At 32.9% G+C, this 18,919-nt stretch overlaps 1 pseudogene; it reads left to right on the forward strand.

Annotated features, from left to right (window-relative positions):
* The first annotated feature begins 14,494 nt into the window (after positions 1 to 14,494).
* LOC120148225 lies at positions 14,495 to 18,080 on the forward strand (annotated as a pseudogene).
* The last annotated feature ends 839 nt before the right edge of the window (positions 18,081 to 18,919 follow it).

The raw sequence follows: 18,919 nt of genomic DNA on the forward strand, positions 1-18,919 counted from the left end.
TCCAGATGTTTTATGATTTTGTTAAGAATATTATTTTAAAAAGTCAATGTGAAACCTCGTACTCGTATCCGGGTCGGTTACGGGTTGGGGTGTTACATAAATTGTGTGATTTAAAAAAAATTGAAACAAAGTTTTACGGATTTTTAAATGAGAAAATGTTTTAAAAGTGATGTGACATCTGTATCTCGTGTACGGAAAGGTATACGAGAGATGGGTGTTACACTTAAAACTTCTTATTCCTAAATAAACACCTAAAGACTAATTTATCAGACGTGATGTGTATGATTGGTCTGAAAGAAATGACCAGAATACTCTCATACTCCAAAAAGACCAAAATACCCTTAGGTTTTAGAATGACTTAAATACTCTCTTGATTCAGATTAAGTGAATTTTTTGGATAAGTTCTAAAATATCGATAAAGCTTAAACGTTATAATGTCCTTAATCCCCCTCAATTTTTTGTATAATTATAATAATAAAATAAATATCAATTGAATATTCATTTGTTCCCTCAAGTTGTGTTTAGTGATGATTCTAAAGGTAGCTAGTTCAGTTATTAAGGCAGCCAATATTAAGAAAAGTATATTCGTGAGGTTTCTTATTTGCGTACTTGGTAAGTATCACATTGTTGGGATCTATTCAGTTCGATTTGACTCGAAAGCTCGATAAGCTGTCTGAAATCTAGAAAATTGTTAATCACTATTTACCTTTATTATATTGAATTACCAAATTCTCTAAGAATCATATAACTGAAATGCCCTTATAAGTCCGTTTGATGGAATCATTCTAAGAACATCCGAATTCTTAAATAATTCTAATGTAAAGGTTCCTGAATACTTTTTGATATCTCTAAATCCTAAATAATTCCAAGGTACCTATTTTTGAATGCCTGATTAGATGTATTGGATATTGTACCCCTTTCAATATAGATCTCATTTTTTTAAAGTAGTTCAATACTATTTGGAATTCCATATTTCATTCATGGTAATTATCAAGTACCTCTGAAGAATAAATTAGACCCTCTAATATGTTCCATGTATATTTAGGTATTTTCTCTGATTTGAAACTGTGACATTTTCTTATGATTTAAAAGTATGATCTCTGATTTCTATTCCTAATACAAAAATACATTTGATTCACAATTTTTGATATTACTGATGACCGTCTAAAAATTGAATTTATTTGGGGTACTCTTTGGGATCTATTATGGAGTCTTTGTAGTATCATCTCTGATCAAACTGACAATTCTTTATGGACCTGAGGTATCCCTTCAAGTTGCCTCCTATGCCCATTAGGCCTAGAGTAAGTCCTTATGGATATAATTCTGGGGGACTGTATTTTGGTGTACGAGTGAACTGTCACTTTTACGATATTTTATTGGCTTTTGATTTTTGATATTTCTCTGATTTATGTTGGGGTACTATCCGGGATTTGTTATGGATTTCTGCATGTTCAACTCTTATCAAATTGGTAATTCCTTATGGACGTAAGATATATTTTCATGTTGACTCCTATGCCCAATGGTCCTAGAGTAAGTTCTTATGGATGTAGTTTTAGGGAACTGCATATCGGTGTTCGGTTGAAGGTTATTATTATGATTTTAAAATCTATTTTCTTAAAATAAACTACTACTACTTTTAAATTATATATACACTCATTTTTGGTTTTATTGGAATACACTAGACACTCAAATTCAATCTCTTAAATTTTTCTCTCTGAATGTTTCCTCTGGACTATAGGTTTCCCAACTATTACCCGAAGTATTAATTAAATAAATCATAGCTCATCACAAAAACCTATAGACGCCTAGATCAATAAAGAAATTTTATGTTTTACCATATATTTACTTGGCCTTTAGTATCTTTTGGTAGTTCTATATTACTAAGCTTTCCCAAAGCTCACTCTGTTACTCACCATTTTAGGTTAAAGGAATGGATCTTGTGCAGTATTGACATCAGTAATGGAGTTCCTTTGGCATTGCTTGTAGAGTACGGTACAGGTGTAATTAGGGGCACCTATGTCACGTTTGTTTTTATATTGAGTATGAAACATGTATGATATTGTTTATGCTTAAAATTCTATTTTTTAATATACAAACTATTTTCTTTATATTTATAATTGTTCTATAGTTTAAAAGGTTTAACAAAAATTTTAATTTTTCTTCAATTTTAACTGTGGGTCTCTCCAGTGGCCCTAATGTGACACCTTAGATTAGATCGGATCACCTGCATCGATCCAAGGGTGTTACATTTAGTGATATCAAAACTTAGGTTGAGTCTTTCTCGGTAGATCAGTTGATCGTCTGTCGTGGGGTATTTGGTTAATAAATGCCATTAGATTATAACCGTACTCTTCTAAACCGAAACTCTATTGTCAAATCATCATTATGTAATAAACATATCTTTATATTCTATCCATTAAGGCTCAAGTTGTGTAAAAAAGAAATATTATTAACATTCTTCTAAATTCTGTAAAATACATCTTGAGTAACGTAAAGGTTACATGTTTATGAATTTTGACTCGACTCCTGATCTGAAATTGGTTTATGTTATCATCTAATAGTCTAAGTTCCAAAGATATCATAGTCATCGTGAATCGACGAGAAATATAAATGTTGAAGACCGCTAAAGAATTTGGATTAAAGTGTTGGGTTTGAATTTGGATAAAGTACTTGAAATGACTGATGCTTTTGAAATTGAAGATTTATTCCATATTAAGAATAAGTGCTCGATTGTGTGAAATATTGAAATAAGACGGATTCTAGCAATATTTCAAGTTGAATATGGTTTAGTCATGAAAATCTGAAAGAAAAATTCCTAGATCAAGAATAGTTACCCAAGTGGATTATATAGCAAAGTAACTTGTCCAAGCTCAAACGAGGTGATTTTTCCCTTAAGTTCTGCATCGATGAATTGAATTAGAGAAATTCTTGAATCATTTTCATCCCAATTTTATAAACTTGGAATCCGATAAGTTTCGAACCGCATACCTCAGTGAAATGAACAATATAAGATTGAATAGAAAATGTTCGTGTGCATAGAGAAAAATGTAAACCTTGAAGTGATTCTTTTTTTTAGCTGACCCTTATTCCCATATGTAATGGAGTAAGGGGGAGGTAGGATAGTAGGCTGCCCCCAACGCCAGGTTGAGAGCAACTTCCGTAGGAGACCTCCGAATTATGAAATGCCCTCCGTAGAACTCGATCTCACGACCCCAAGAATAAGAACCTTGTACTCTACCAACTGAGCTAGATGGTCATAAGAACCTTGAAGTGATTCTATTATATCTAAAAGACATCGTAATGGATGCTAACTGTATTGAAGGTAAGCAAGTGTTGTCTTCTCAAAACATTGTTTATGTTGAAAGAAACAGTCATGTTTGAATGTTGCGACAAAGGCAAGCTAATGTTATTTGTCAAAAACTTTGATTTTATTTGATGTATAAATCCTGAGTCTAACAAGGATTTTCAATGTGTAGATTAAGATATTTAAGGGTGGATAGTAAGGGTTTATTTTTTCCCCATTATTTTCTAAGTGGGGTTTATGAAAATAAAGAATTTTATGTTAATTTGAAGGATTATAACATCGATATCTAGTGTTGAAGATTATATTTTTTATCCAAATATCTTTGTGGAAGAAAGTATTGAGTTTGGGCGCAAAAAGTAAACTGAGTCGTGGATTCTCCGAAACTATATTGGACACTTAATATAATAAGATGAGTTGGTTATCCACTTAAGTTTACTCTGAAATTTGATTCATATTGAATGTCATTTATGTGTCTGCATTGAAGTGATATTGTTATGATCTCCAAGTAAGGGCATTTAATTGAATTCCGATTGGTTATACTAGTAGAAGCTTGTTCAAATTCTGGGTCTATGATAATGATAAGAGAGAGTTCCAATAAGTAAACACATTCTGATAGTTAAGGTTTAGTAAATTAATTAAGATCTTGTCGAACTTAGAGGTGTTGTGAACTCAATTTTTGTATCTTTCTAATTCAGGTAAATTTTGAGGATAAATGTTTTTTAGGGGTGAGTTTTTACACCCCAAATTGGGGCAAAATTTATCCTATAATAAAAATATGGATTAAATTGTAAATTTTGTTAAAAGTTTGAATCAAATTCATCATATGAAAAAAGTTTGAGGACCTAAAACATAATTTAACCATTTCTCAAGTAAAATGTCTTTTTAAGCTCCCAATAATCTAAAAAATATCTACCTTTAGAAACCATCTCTCAATCTTTTTCATCTCTCTTCCCAATTTTAATTTCTCTCTCTTCAATAAAGTATCCATTGTTGATTCGTTATCGTCCATACATCCGATTGCTACATCGTCGGTATCATTGTGTTCCTAGAGTTGTGAGGAATCAGTAGGTATCTTCAGAAACTTTTTTGTCATCGACGTAAAGAGAGGTGAGAATATCAAAGTTTCGATCGTTTGTGTTTAAGCATTTTGTAACACCTCAATCCGTACCCGACCCGAATACGAGTCCGAGATGTCACATTTACTTTTTAAAACAATATTCGTATAAAATAACATAACATTTGAACTTATATTAATAAAAAATGATCATATATTGTTGAATTATGTTCGTTAAAATCAATTTTAAAAAATACATTTTTATGAACAGTAAAACACTGTATGTATTCTTTTTCACATATCACCTCTTCAATAAATCTTTCGTGCTATCATAATCTTCACTTCATTACTTTAATTCTTCATTACCTTTTTCCCTTATGCTTTTATATTCCTTTCATATCATTTATATTTTTCCTTCTTTATCCTTTTAACATTTCTATCAATCCTTAGTTTCCGTCAAACATACAAATCCTTTAACTTTAATATATTCACTATCACACTACTTTATTATTCAACTTATTTCTTTCAATCAAAACATAAACATTCATCAAACTATCCATATATATATATATATATTCTTTCCAGTCCAAATAATTCATTCACTATTTCCTTTATTTATCAAACCTTTATTCTCACTCGTCCATAATACAATTCCTTTGGTTCGAATTCAACCATTCCATTTACCTTTGTCTTATAATTGATCACTGATATACATATTCTTAAAACCTTCCTTGATCTTTTAATATTCTCCACTTAACATCCATCTCCTCCAATTTATTTTGTCCATGCTGTAAAGAAACTATTCCATTTCAGAACGATAAAATTCCTTTAATACTATAATTTCCAATCCGTCTGAACTGATTGGCTTTATTCTCTAGCGGAGAATTCAACTAATTTATATCTGGTTTAAAGTTGAAAACCAAAATCTCTATCTTTCTTTGATGGTGCTTAACTTATGAAGCACTAATTTTCTTAATCATCTGAGATTTTTGTTCTCCAATCCTTTCATTCTGAGCTCTCTCTAGAGCTTTAACGTGATTATCCATTTCTTGAAACGATAACAAATTCAAAACAATCAACATTTCTTTTAATTTTGGGAGCAAGCCCTCCACAACCCAATTCGCATGAATCCTTCTCGATCGGAATTAACTCAATTGCAAAACGACTTAACTTATTAAACTCGCTCTCATATTCATACACAGTGCGATTCATCTGTTTCAAATTCAAGAATTCTTGCTTCATTTACCTGACAAATCGGTCTCTTATATACTTGTGCTTAAATTCTTTTAGGAACAAAGACCACATCACTTGGTCACTTGTCATTCTCAATGTGACATTTGTCTACCATGCTCCAGTTTACCCACTTAATAACGAAACTACTCAATTTACTATTCTCCACTTTAGAGAAATGAAAACCTTCTAACATTATCTTCATATCATTTAAACAAAGGTCTGTAACAACAGGACCTTCCTCAAATTCACCTTTGAACTCGGGTGCTCTTAACTCTTTTAACTATTTCGATACATTCATTCTATGAATTAAAGAAGCATAAAATTGAAACATATCAGAATATCATTAAGCATTATGAAAATATTCTGTAATCTTATGCAGGCATTCCCTGAGGTGTTCGCTCTTCTCCCTGCCTGGCCAAGGTAGGTGAATGCTATTACCTTCAGTCTATTGCCTCGTATTTCACTTTGGAAGCTCTCATTATCATACATCTAATATAATATAACACTTTAACTCTATTATCAAGACAGTATACTCCTTACACTATCAGATCAGAAAAATTTTCACTTTGTGTTGGTATGTATACTTTTTAAAACTTTTTTGACTTCGTTTTTAGCCTAGAATCGGCTAAACCGTAGCTCTGATACTATTAAATGTAACACTCCAACCCGTACCCGACCCGAATACGAGTTCGAGATGTCACATTGACTTTTTAAAATAATATTCATATAAAATAACATAACATTTGAACTTATATTAATAAAATATTATCATATATTGTTGAATTATGTTCGTTAAAACCAATTTTAAAAAATACACTTTCATGAACAGTAAAATACAATATGAACAGTACCGTGAACATTGCCATAAACAATACCGAATTCTGAAAATTTTCTAGATTGCTTAAGGGGTATCGATTCCCCTGCTACAGGGAACCGATACCTTGCTACAGTATCTCAGCAAAACATGTATAAAATTCATAAAATACTAAGCTTTCATTCGTATAAAATTTCCATGTACAAATGCACATTTAAAACATTACAAAACTCAATCATATGATTTTTCGAACCCATAAAAACATATCAAATTCAAATATTTATTACATGCTAACCACTATCATTATTACAAAATACATATTATTTAATTTTTTTCTGATCTGATCTTTGGAAAGGAGGAACTGACCTGACTTGCATAACTTTTATCAATCTTCCTCTTTTCAAAACCTACGCGTGAAACAATCACACGCTAAGTCGTTGACTTAGTGAGGCATATAAAACATATAATAAAATCATAGAATGTTTCTTATAACAGAATGCATACCTGCATATATACCATCATTATCTCATTTCATTATCATTTATATCTCTTAGTCATTCTTAATTAAACAATACACACACAACAAAATATATTATAATTCACATTCTTATTTTTGTACATCATGTAATACACATAACATCCTATAATCTTTATAATCCATTAACATGCTTATCAATACTTATATTACTATCACTAATTCCTTTCTATCATATAAGCATATACTGAACATTTCTATACATATCATGGAACACATGTATCATTTCACCACAGAGCACACATAGTATCATATTAATTGATTTATTTATTCTCTTTAAATACCCTGTATACTTTTGATATCTTTTATAAGCCCATGTACATTTACTGAGAACTTAAGGTATTCGAGTGCATTGAGGTTGTGCACTTATGCTATCACCATAGCTCGTATAAGTCCCACTGAGTGGCATATGAAATTTGTCCCGAATGACCACTATATAACCCTCGACTCTTGGCATGCCAACTATACCACTAGCTCTCATATCACATAACATAGGCATTATCATTTATCACAGTTCATATCATTGCTCTTATGATCACATATTTATTTTCTTCTATCACATACCATATGTATGTGTAAACTTCTATCTCATATCATTTAACATATATCACAAGTGCATGTAATCACGTATTACATATAATCATGTAGATCATTTCATATTCATATATGTCATATATATATATATCACATATACTTTGAATCATCTTTTTCATATAACTAATATAATTCTTTCCTATAGTTCATATTTTATTTTCACATATTGCTTATCACATAAATTACATAGCACATATCAGTTCATATAATCAAGTATACATACATTTCATGTCATTCACATCCTTATAATCAATACTCCATACACTATAACTATTGGAAATAGACTTATCACAAGTCCAATTCCTTATAATCCTATAAAATAAAATGCACTCACCTTAGCCTTGCTTGCTTTGATTTGATCCTAACTCTTCAATTGTTCCGGAACTCGCTCACGTTCAATGTCTACATAACCATACATTTTAAGGTAATTATCAGATTCCTTAAAAAAGGTAATTATCAGATATCTACACCTTGTAATTTGATACTAATAGCCTAAACGAATTTAATAGACCCATATTCACTTTTTCCTTTAGGGGGTATTGATTCCCCCCATAGGGTATCGGTACCCTCTGCATAATCTGTAAATTTTACCCATAAATTACTGTTCATGCATGAAAATTCACTATTTCAACTTCAATTCTTCATGTTTTATTCCCTTTTCTATTCCTAACTCACATATGCATAGTTAAACCAATTTCTACTCATTTATCACAACTCAAACCTTAAAATCATATTCTCCATATAAAAATCAATAATCATATCAAATTTTCAATATACTCTAAATTCAATTCTATCGCTTCATATCTCTTAATTAAATTGATGACAAGTCAAATTTAACTTCAAATTCAACTTATCAACTTTATTTTAAGATTTCACTCAAGAACCCCAAATCTTTAATCTTCTCTAACTCCTTTATCTTTTGATTTTAAGATAACTTAAGCTTTCCTTAAGCTTAGTTATCATATAATGATCAAAACCCAACCTTTAAATCAACAAATAATCAACAAAATAAAAAACTCACCTTTGCCTAGCTTCCACGGGGAGGAGGAAGAATAAGGGAGAAGAAGAAAAAGTTTTAGATAACTCTCTTCCCCCCCACGTGAATCATTCATATAAAGGGGGAATATCTTTCTTATCAAATGACCATTTTTCCCTTTAATTTCTTGGATAATTACTAACAACTTTTAGGAAATATCCCCAAATAAATCATTGAAATATTCAACTATTCTACTTTAATCACCAAATTTTGAAATTTTATAATTTAGTTACTAACCCGTAATTTGGGATATTACAATTTCCGTCATTCTCTATCGCGAAACAACACCGATAAGTGACTTAAAATCCTAAAAAATGATTTTTAAAATGTTGGTAGTTGTCCAGCCACTATAGGTCGCTAGGCACGCCTCACTCGCCGCCCCTTGCGCGTGGGGTTTGTTTTCCAATCAGGGGTCTTCTAGAACCAATCAAACTGGTCTAGACCACCTGAACCGATCTGTATCGCATGAATTAGTCTGGTCTATGTTGAGCCAAGTTGAGTTGATGACCAAGCTGATGGAACTATTGACTGAGTCGTTAACCAAGTTGACTAAGCCATTGATCGAGTCATTGACCGTGTTAAATGAGCCGTTGACCGAGTGGTAGAGTAGAGCAATTGAGTTAAGTCGAGCTGAGCAATTGATTCCGTTGACTACCATTGATCGTTGACCGACCATTGATCACCATTGACAAGTTATTGATCGGTTTGGACCGACCATTGACATTTTTAGAACACATATCCAAACATTTTTCGACACCTATTTTGTAAGATTTTAATAATCGTTTATATCCTTTGAGATACTGTAAGTCTTAAAATTTCTTATTCTTAAACAAACACCTGAAGACTAATTTATCGAACGTTACGCGTATGACTGATCTGAAGGAAATGACCATTATACTCTTATATTCTAAAAAGACCAAAATATACTCAAGTTTTAGAGTAGCTTAAATACTCTATTGAGTCAGATTAAGTGAATTTCTTTGGATAAATTCTAAAATACCAATAAAGCTTAAACATTATAACATCCCTAAAAATTTTGGTACATATCCCAAATATGTTAGTCCACCTCGATTTTTTGTACAATACATGAATAAAATAAATATTGTGTAAATATTCGTTCGTCCCTCAGGGTACGTTTAGTGATGATTCTAAAGGTGATCAATTCAATTATTTAAGTCAGTTAGGATTAAGAAATGTATATTCGTGAGGCTTCTTGCCCACATACTTGGTAAGTATCGCATTATTGGGATCTATTTAGTTTGATTAGACTTGGAAGCTCGATAAACCACTTGGAATATGTAAAAATGTAAATCATTATTTACCCTTATTTTATTTAATTACCAAATTCCCTAAGAATCGTATGACTAAAATGCCCATATAAGTCCAATTTATAGAATCACTCGAGGAACATTTAAATTATTGAGTAATTCTGATGTAAAGGTTCTTGAATACCTTTTGATATCTCTGAATCCTAAATAATCCTAAGGTACCTATTTTTTAATGCTTAATTAAGTCCATTAGATATTGTACCCCTTTCTATATGGACCTCATTTTTTAAAGTTAATAATGTCAAGAAATATGTATTTCCTTCATGGTAATTACCAAGTACCTCTCTAAAGAATAAATTAGACACTCTAGTGTGTTTTATATGTATTTGGGTATTTTTCGATTTAAAAATGTAACACTTTCCCCTAATTTAAAAGTATGATCTCTAATTTATGTTCCTAACATAAAAATATATTTGATTCATGTCTCCTGATATTACTGATGATCGTCTGAAAATTGAGTTTATTCAGAGGAACTCTTTGGGATTTGTTATGGAGTCTTCGTAGGTTCAACTATGATCAAGCTGGTAATTCTTTATGGACTTGAGGTATCTTTTAGGTTAGCTCCTATGCCCAATTAGCCTAGGGTAAGTCATTAAGGATGCAGTTCTAGGGGACAACATTTCGGTGTACGGGCAGAGGGCAGTTATGTGATTTAAATAAATAACACTATCACTTTTATGATATTTTATTGGCTCACGATTTCTGATATTACTATTTATTGTGTAATTTGATTTATGTTCGGGTACTAGCCGAGATCTATTATGGAGTCTCTGCAAGTTCAACTCTAATCAAGTTGGTAATTCTTTATGGACCTGAGGTATTCTTTTAGGTTAGCTCGTATGCTCAATGGGCCTAGAGTAAGTCCTTATAGATGCAGTTTTGGGAAATTACATATTGATGTTCGGTTGGGAGTATTACTATGATTTTAAAATCTACTACTTTTAAATTATATGTACATTTATTTTTGATTTTGTTAGAATACACTAGACATTCCAATTTAATCTCATGAATTTCTCTATGAATGTTTCCTCTGGACTGTAGGTTTTCAAACTATTACCTGAAGAATTAATTAAATAAATCTCAACTCATCATAGAAACATGTAGAGGCCTGGATCACTAAGGAAATTACATGTTTTACCATATATCTACTTGGCCTTTAAAATCTTTTGGTAGTTCTATATCATTGAGATTTCCCAAAACTCACTTTGTTACTCACTGTTTTAGGTTAAAGGAATGGATCTCGTGTAGTATTAACATCAGTAATGAAAGTTTCTTCGATGTTGCTTACTGTACATGTGTAATTAGAGGGCATGTAGTTCATATTTATTTTTATACTAAGTATGAAACTTTTATGATATTGTGTGTAATAACCCATTTTGTTCGGGCTTTGTTCGTTTGAAACCCAAAAATAAAAAATATATATACATATATTATATTTATTATTATTATTATTACAAAATACAAAAAATATATATATAAAAATGTCAAACAAGAAGTGGGGGCAAAATCACGAAATATCCGGGGCATTCAATGCCTCAACTGCTTCACCATGTCATGCCACTCGACAACATCGACGCCCTCCAAGCTGACCGTCATCTTCTTTGGCTTCTAGTCACCGCATTTATCATATAAGCTCCGACAAATAACAAGAAAAGAGAGGGCTCAACAAAAAAAGGTGGAGAGAAAACAAAGATAAGAAAATCTTTGAGAGAAATTTGGAGGGAGAACATTTGTAAGAGGAGGGTTTCAAGAGAAAAGAAAAAAAAGGAAAAAAATTGCAAAAACATCATTGTATTTTTGTTGCAAACGAAGGAATACAACCTGAATTTTTCAGAACCATTCAAAGGTATTTTTCACCACATTTCGTATGTGCATGCGTCATTTAGGGGTCGTATAGTCACAGGAGTTGTCTTTCTTTGGAACTCGAGAAAATGAAGAGGCTTTACAGTGGATATCTTCCGATCTAAAGCCTCTCCGTGGGTTATTCCTCCTTTGAGGTTGTTTTCTTAAAATAAAAGACAAAAAGAGTGAATCAGTGAAAAATCTCGATAACTGAATATGAGTATTTCGAAAATAAAACCTTAGATCTATTCCATTCTTAAGGGATTTGATGAAACTGACATTGGTTTTGTGCTAAGGAGAGAGATATGATTGAAAAACAACCATTTATCTTCGTCTCCGGGCCCAAAGCGGTGGCCGACGCCACCTCTCATGGCGGTCGACGTTGGAAAATGAAGAACATATTATGAACTCCAAGAACATTTCAAAGAATTTTCTAAGGGGGTTTGATATTTCTTTTATAAAATAAAGAGAGTGAGTTTTGTTTTTCTTAAAATGAGTTTTATATCTTCATAAAAGTGTCCATTAAGGGCTGTGGTTTTTAATTCAAGGGTAAACCTTCGCCTCAACTCCTCATTGTTGAAAAGAATTCAATTTCGTCAATTTTGCATTTGCTTTGTAACTCTTATGTTTTTCTTAATTTTAACCCCTGAACTTGCTTCTTTTTTATTTCAGTCACCTAAATGTACTACTTTATCTGGGAAAAATTCTTCTTGAGTCCTAAAGCTTTTATTTTACTTCGATCCTACTCCTCACTTTTTTTTATTCGATTTGATCACTATCGCTCCGTTTATCCCACTTCCTAGCTCCATTATATTCTGTTTCTATTTCTTTTACCATAGTAGCGTGTGTGCCCTTTGAATTTGCCATTTACATACTCATTTTTTTTATTCTTTATACATTTAATTTAGCCTTTAATCTAGGTTGATTTGTGTGTAAACCATTAATATTATTATCCGTTTTTTGTCAATTAATTTTTCATGCTGGCAATTTAGTATCTTCATAATCTTTTAATTTAGTTTAAGGTAATTAATTATTAAGGTAGTAAATTGGCTGTTTATTGGCCTTGATTATTGTGGTGCCCCTATTCTTCACATGTATATCCTATATTATGCTTGTAGTATATATTATTTTGTGTATGTGCATGTGTATATTATTGATTACTCTATGTACAAAGTTTTTTTTACTAATTTATATGTACATTATTTTATTTATTAATATACATATTTTAAACTCAGTTTACGCATGTAAATACGTTTGTTTGTACATATAGGCCTAGTTTTTATTTTAATTAGTATATATGTTATCCTCATATGTATTACTCGAGCCTCATTAAAATAATTTAATTAATGGTAATACCCGTTTATTTTGAGATTGGGGTGAGGTGATTGTCTTACGGGTAAATACATATAGGTCACTTCCGATAATCTTAAAATAAAGGGGTATCCTATTAAGTGTAATCCTAAAATTGATTTCATTTAAAATTTGGGACTGAGAAAAAGATTATGTTCTTTTAATTAAATTCACCGAGAAAAGACTGTTAGATTAGATCTAAGGACTGGTCTCGATGTCTTTAAATAATTGAACATCTTTATTCTTATTAAAGGTTGATAAAATAATTAATTAATTAGTTGTATTCATTTGATGTATATATTTAAGTTTCATCTTACTTTGTATGTGTTTAAAAGGGGTCTCAAATTAAGTTATATTCGAATGTATAAATTTTATCGTAAAGACGACTAATTAATTAATTAGGTATCGATTTAGGGCGTTGTGGGAGATTTAAACTTTTTTTCATGTTTAGTCGATTCATGAACTCAAATTTTTTATATCGCGGATCAAAATGTTGTTTTAATATAATTAAAATTTATTTTATTAAAATAGTAAATATATTTTGAGTGCCTGACCATACTCTAATTAAAGATTATACGAGTTATGATAGCAATAAATGATGATTAAATTCACGTGAAACGATAATAGGCTTTGATTAATTGTCATGATAGTTGGTAGCTATTTAGAAAAAAGTTAGATTTCGAATCAAAATAGTGTGGTTCACTTTTCATTATTCTGATTAGAAATCTTAGTGAAGTCTAGAATTCTGTAAAGGAGAAGTTGAAAGAAAACTAATCAAATTACAAAAATTTTAAGATTAAAATAATTTTTACTATTTCAAACCTAAAAAATCCATAAAAAAATTCAAAGGAAATACATAAAGGAAAGTGGTTTGCATGGCCAGGCCTAATTTATATCAACTAATGTCATTTTAAAAGTAAAGGGACCAAAAATGAATTTTAACCTTTCTATATGTATCAAGAGAAACGCTATTTTTTTTGTCTGGAGAAGGAATCAGACTGGATAAGCCTGACGTTTGGCTTACTTTCCTATATTTTCACTCCTCTTTTCCTTTGAAAATCAACATAAAAGTTAATACTCACTTTTCTTGTTCTTCATCCCTGCTATTTAATCCAGAGTCTATGTGCTCTCAACCGCGTGACATTTTAATTTTATACTAAAATTCCTCAATAATTTCTCACAGCTTCTCCTTCTCTTTCTAACCTATGTCTCCTTTCACCATCACCAACAGGAAAGACAATTAGCCGCCACCCTCTCTCCTCCCTATCTATTCAATACTATTTAGTACAAATGTTCCAACTGTTTAACTAAAGGGATAATATTCCTTTTCTCTCTCTCTCTCCCATTCTTTTCATTTTCTCCTCTGAAAATCTTCTGGTGTTGCAGACTTCACTGCTTTCAGCTCTTGTGGTGTTGCAGACTTCACTGCTTTCAGCTTTGTGGAATAAGCTAAATTCTGGGTTTTTCCGGGTATGTGTTTTTTTCTTCTAAAGATATGGTTGAGTGGATCTATATGTATATAGTTTTTTTTCGCTTCTCTGGGTTTTTTCTACTGTTTTTTTCTGATATGGGTTTTGATTATTGATCCGTAAATTTTCGGGATCTGATTTCTGTTTTGGCCCTTCTGGTAATGTTCCGTGTTGGGTTTTGATTTTTTGTTGTTGATTTTCTTTTGATTATTGGTTGATACTGTTGATGTTTTAATTGCTTGCATATTGTTCGATTTGGATTTTTCATAATTTGTTGTGATTTGGATTATTGATTGATAAAATTGAGGTATTGTTTATAGATAAAAAAGCGTCAATGACCGAAAATGTCTTATAATATACGATTTTAATCAATTTTTTTTTGATTTGTCAAAATGACCAACAAAATATCAAAATCGCAACGCGATTTAGAAAATTGCAACGTTAAAAAGAAGATCGCGTTGAAAGAATTTACTCATATTAAAATATTTTATCATATTAAAACTATATGTATAAGTTTGAATTGAAATGTAGATATCTACAACTCTTTTAATTCTCTTGATAAAATGTTTTAATATTTTTAGATATGGATTAAGTGAGAAAATACTACAAAAATTGTTATATTTTCTTTGAAGTGTTGAGTAATGCTCAATCCCACATAGTATTGGAAATACTATTGGGAAGTGTATTTAAGGCTTGGATTTTCCATTTCCTTGTTGAGTGAAAGAGAACAAGGGGGACTCTCGCGCGTCGGAGTCTCGTCTCGGGTCGTGGTCGTGGTCGTGGTCGTGGTCGTGGTAATACGTGTCTTCGACACGTCCGCGCGGATACTATCTTTTTAGAAAAAATTCTTAAGAAAGAAACAAATGCAACAGCTTTTGAAAGAATTTACTCATTTTCTGAATCGCGTTGCGATTCTTGGAATCGCGTTGCGATTTTCTTAATCGCATTGCGATTCTTGGAAGATCGCGTTGCGATTCTCTTAATCGCATTGCGATTCTTGGAATATCGCGTTGCGATTTTCTTTTGACCGTTGCGATTTTCTTTTCAACGTTGCGATTTTCTAAATCGCGTTGCGATTTTGATATCGCGTTGCGATTTTGTTGGTCATTTTCGCAAATCACAAAAAAGTTGGTTAAAATCGTATATTATAAGTCATTTTCGGTCACTGACGCTTTTTTCTCTTGTTTATATTGGATATTTTTTTAATTTCAAATATTAATAATATTGCCCGGAGATCTGACTTGTATCAGTTGGGTTTTTATTAAACAATTTATTACTATTTATTGTTAATAAATTACAGGTTAACGAAGGCATCTGTGGGGGTGATTTGAAGTTATATCTTTGAACAATGATGATGTTTGATGATATGGGAATTTGTGGGGATATGGATTTGTTCAGTGTTCCCTTTGGAGAAAAAGATGTGGCGGTGGCGGCCGGAGCCCTGATGGCTTCACATACCGAACCGGAGGGCTCAATGGAAGATGATTATAGTGATGAGGATATTGATGTGGATGAACTTGAGAGGAGGATGTGGAGGGACAAAATGCGTCTCAAACGACTTAGAGAACAGAACAAGAGCAAGGAGGGGGTGGTCGATGTTGCGAAACAGAGACAGTCTCAAGAACAGGCGAGGAAAAAGAAAATGTCGAGAGCGCACGATGGGATATTGAAGTACTTGTTGAAGATGATGGAAGTGTGCAAGGCTCAAGGTTTTGTTTATGGGATAATTCCGGAGAAAGGAAAGCCGGTGACAGGGGCATCTGATAATCTTCGGGAATGGTGGAAGGATAAAGTTAGGTTTGATCGTAATGGTCCCGCTGCTGTCGCCAAGTTCGAGGCTGATAATTCAATTCCCGGCAACAATGATGGGTGTAACTCGATTGGTCCAACACCACACACCTTGCAAGAACTTCAAGATACAACGCTCGGTTCTCTTTTGTCTGCGCTGATGCAGCATTGCGATCCTCCTCAGAGGCGATTTCCTTTAGAGAAAGGTATTCACCCGCCATGGTGGCCTACTGGCAATGAGGAATGGTGGCCGCATCTCAGATTGCCTAAAGACCAAGGTCCTCCTTATAAGAAACCTCATGACTTGAAGAAGGCTTGGAAAGTTGGGGTTCTCACTGCAGTAATCAAGCATATGTCCCCCGATATAGCCAAGATTCGCAAGCTTGTGAGACAGTCCAAGTGTTTGCAGGACAAAATGACTGCAAAGGAAAGTGCAACTTGGCTTGCTATCATTAACCAGGAGGAGGCCTTGGCTCGAGAGCTCTACCCCGAGTCCTGTCCACCTTTGTCCTCGGGAGGAGGAAGTGGGTCTTTGGTTATAAACAACTGCAATGAGTATGATATTGAAGGGGCTGAAGACGAGCCAAACTTTGATGTGCAAGATGTCAAACCCGGGAATCTTAATTCGTCTGATTTTGGGGTGGATCGAAAGAGGAAACCGTGCAATGATTTAAACATGATGGAACACAAGATCTACACTTGCCAGTTCCTCCAATGTCCCTACGGTGAAATTCGATTTGGTTTTCATGACCGGACTGCCAGGGACAATCATCAATTAACTTGTACGTATCGAAACTCCCCTGGACTGTTTGGTGGTTCAAATTTCAATGTTAATGAAGTGAAACCAGTGATTTTCCATCAAGAGTTTGCGCAATCCAAGCCAACCGCTCTTGCGGCACCTTCTTCCATCCCAACATTTGATCTTTCAGAATTTGGAGTTCCAGAAGATGGGCAGAAAATGATCAGTGAACTCATGTCGATATACGATGACAACATTCAAGGCAACAAGAACATGAACCCGTGTAACAATCCTGTTACGGAAGGTCAAAATATTCTCCAGCAGAAAATCCAACAGCAACAGGACGAATACTTTCACGGTGAAGGAGTCATGATGGAAGGAAACTTCTTCGAGGAATCTGGCATTCCCAACAATCATGAAATTATTCCACAAGGGGAAGGTCATTTGACCGGTTTAAGGGCTCGAATTCTCTGTTCGAGACCAACCGTAATAACAGCAACCTCCCGTTGATGTTTGGGTCTCCATTCGATCTGTCTTCTTTCAATTACAAGGAAGATGTTGAAGCAGTCGGGATGGACACCATACCGAGGCAGGATGTTTCAATCTGGTTCCAGTAAAACTGCAGAGGCGAAAATGGTAGACCTACCGAAACATGCAGTAGCCGAAACTTTCTTTTACTTGTGTATGTTTTTATCGTCCTTGTGTGTGGCTGTAGAAGTTTAGCAAGTAAAGTAGCGCTTCACATGGGCTTCAATAAAAAACATGGAAAGAGCCCCATGATCCTGCTACTCTTTACCTAGAATATCCCTGTCTCATAAATAAGTTAGGTCGCTTAGGTGTATTGTCTGTCTGGGTTTTTTTTCCCACTGTTTATATGCAACTCTGAATCAGTTGGACTACCATTAACATGTGGGGTAGGTATCTGATCATGAGTGTTTTGTTTGGATACATAGTGGATATGGATGTATTGAAAATGGAGACTCTAATTTGTCTTTTCGTGTTTGGTCATCCCCTCCCGCCATGTGAGCTGTAGCCCCACAGTAGTTAATTGGAAGACGACGATCTCTCTTTCATAGGAAGATGGAAAATGGAACTGCATCTTCTCTTATGTTGCTTTCATTTTATTTATAACATCTCTTTGTATCCGTCTTGCAAATGATGTGCAAAATTCATCTCCCATCTCATCTTGTGTCCTTTTCCTTTCCTTCCTTACACATATAAATCATAAATTCGTTTATTATTACATATTCTGATGTAGCTGTCATGGAACCAAGCATTTCAGTTTCATTTTACAGTTATTAAAATCCATCAACAACTAATTTAGTTAGTCTATTAGATTCCTTAAGTAAGATCAAATGTTTAAATCCTAGTATTTACGAATGAAACAAGTTGGGTTGAGAAGTGAATTTTTAATGACAATGGAGTCAAAGAAGGAATAGCATTTCAATCAATAATAAGATGATATAATATGAGTGAATATTTGATACACTAATAGTGTATAATTTGATGTATCGTCAATGAATTAATTAGTGGTATATTATTAATGATGAATTTAATTTTAAAATTTTATGATGAAATCTGATCATATGTTTTATTAATGCTGCATAAAATTATACACGATTAATAACTTAATATTTTAAAATTTATAAAAATATTAGTATATTGAGTGACAAGATTTGGGGGAGGTAGCTGCGTTTTGGGAATGGTGGTGGGCTATGGTTCCTTGGCTTTGAAAGTTTCTTCATGAACAATAAAAGAAATTAAGGGCAGCAGTCAAGGAAGGTCCAAATGTAAACCCTATCTTTAATTAATCTAATTTATATTGCATTTATT

This window comes from Hibiscus syriacus, unplaced genomic scaffold, assembly GCF_006381635.1.
Source record: "Hibiscus syriacus cultivar Baekdansim isolate YM2019G1 unplaced genomic scaffold, ASM638163v2 tig00110954_pilon, whole genome shotgun sequence".
Classification (NCBI taxonomy): domain Eukaryota; kingdom Viridiplantae; phylum Streptophyta; class Magnoliopsida; order Malvales; family Malvaceae; genus Hibiscus; species Hibiscus syriacus.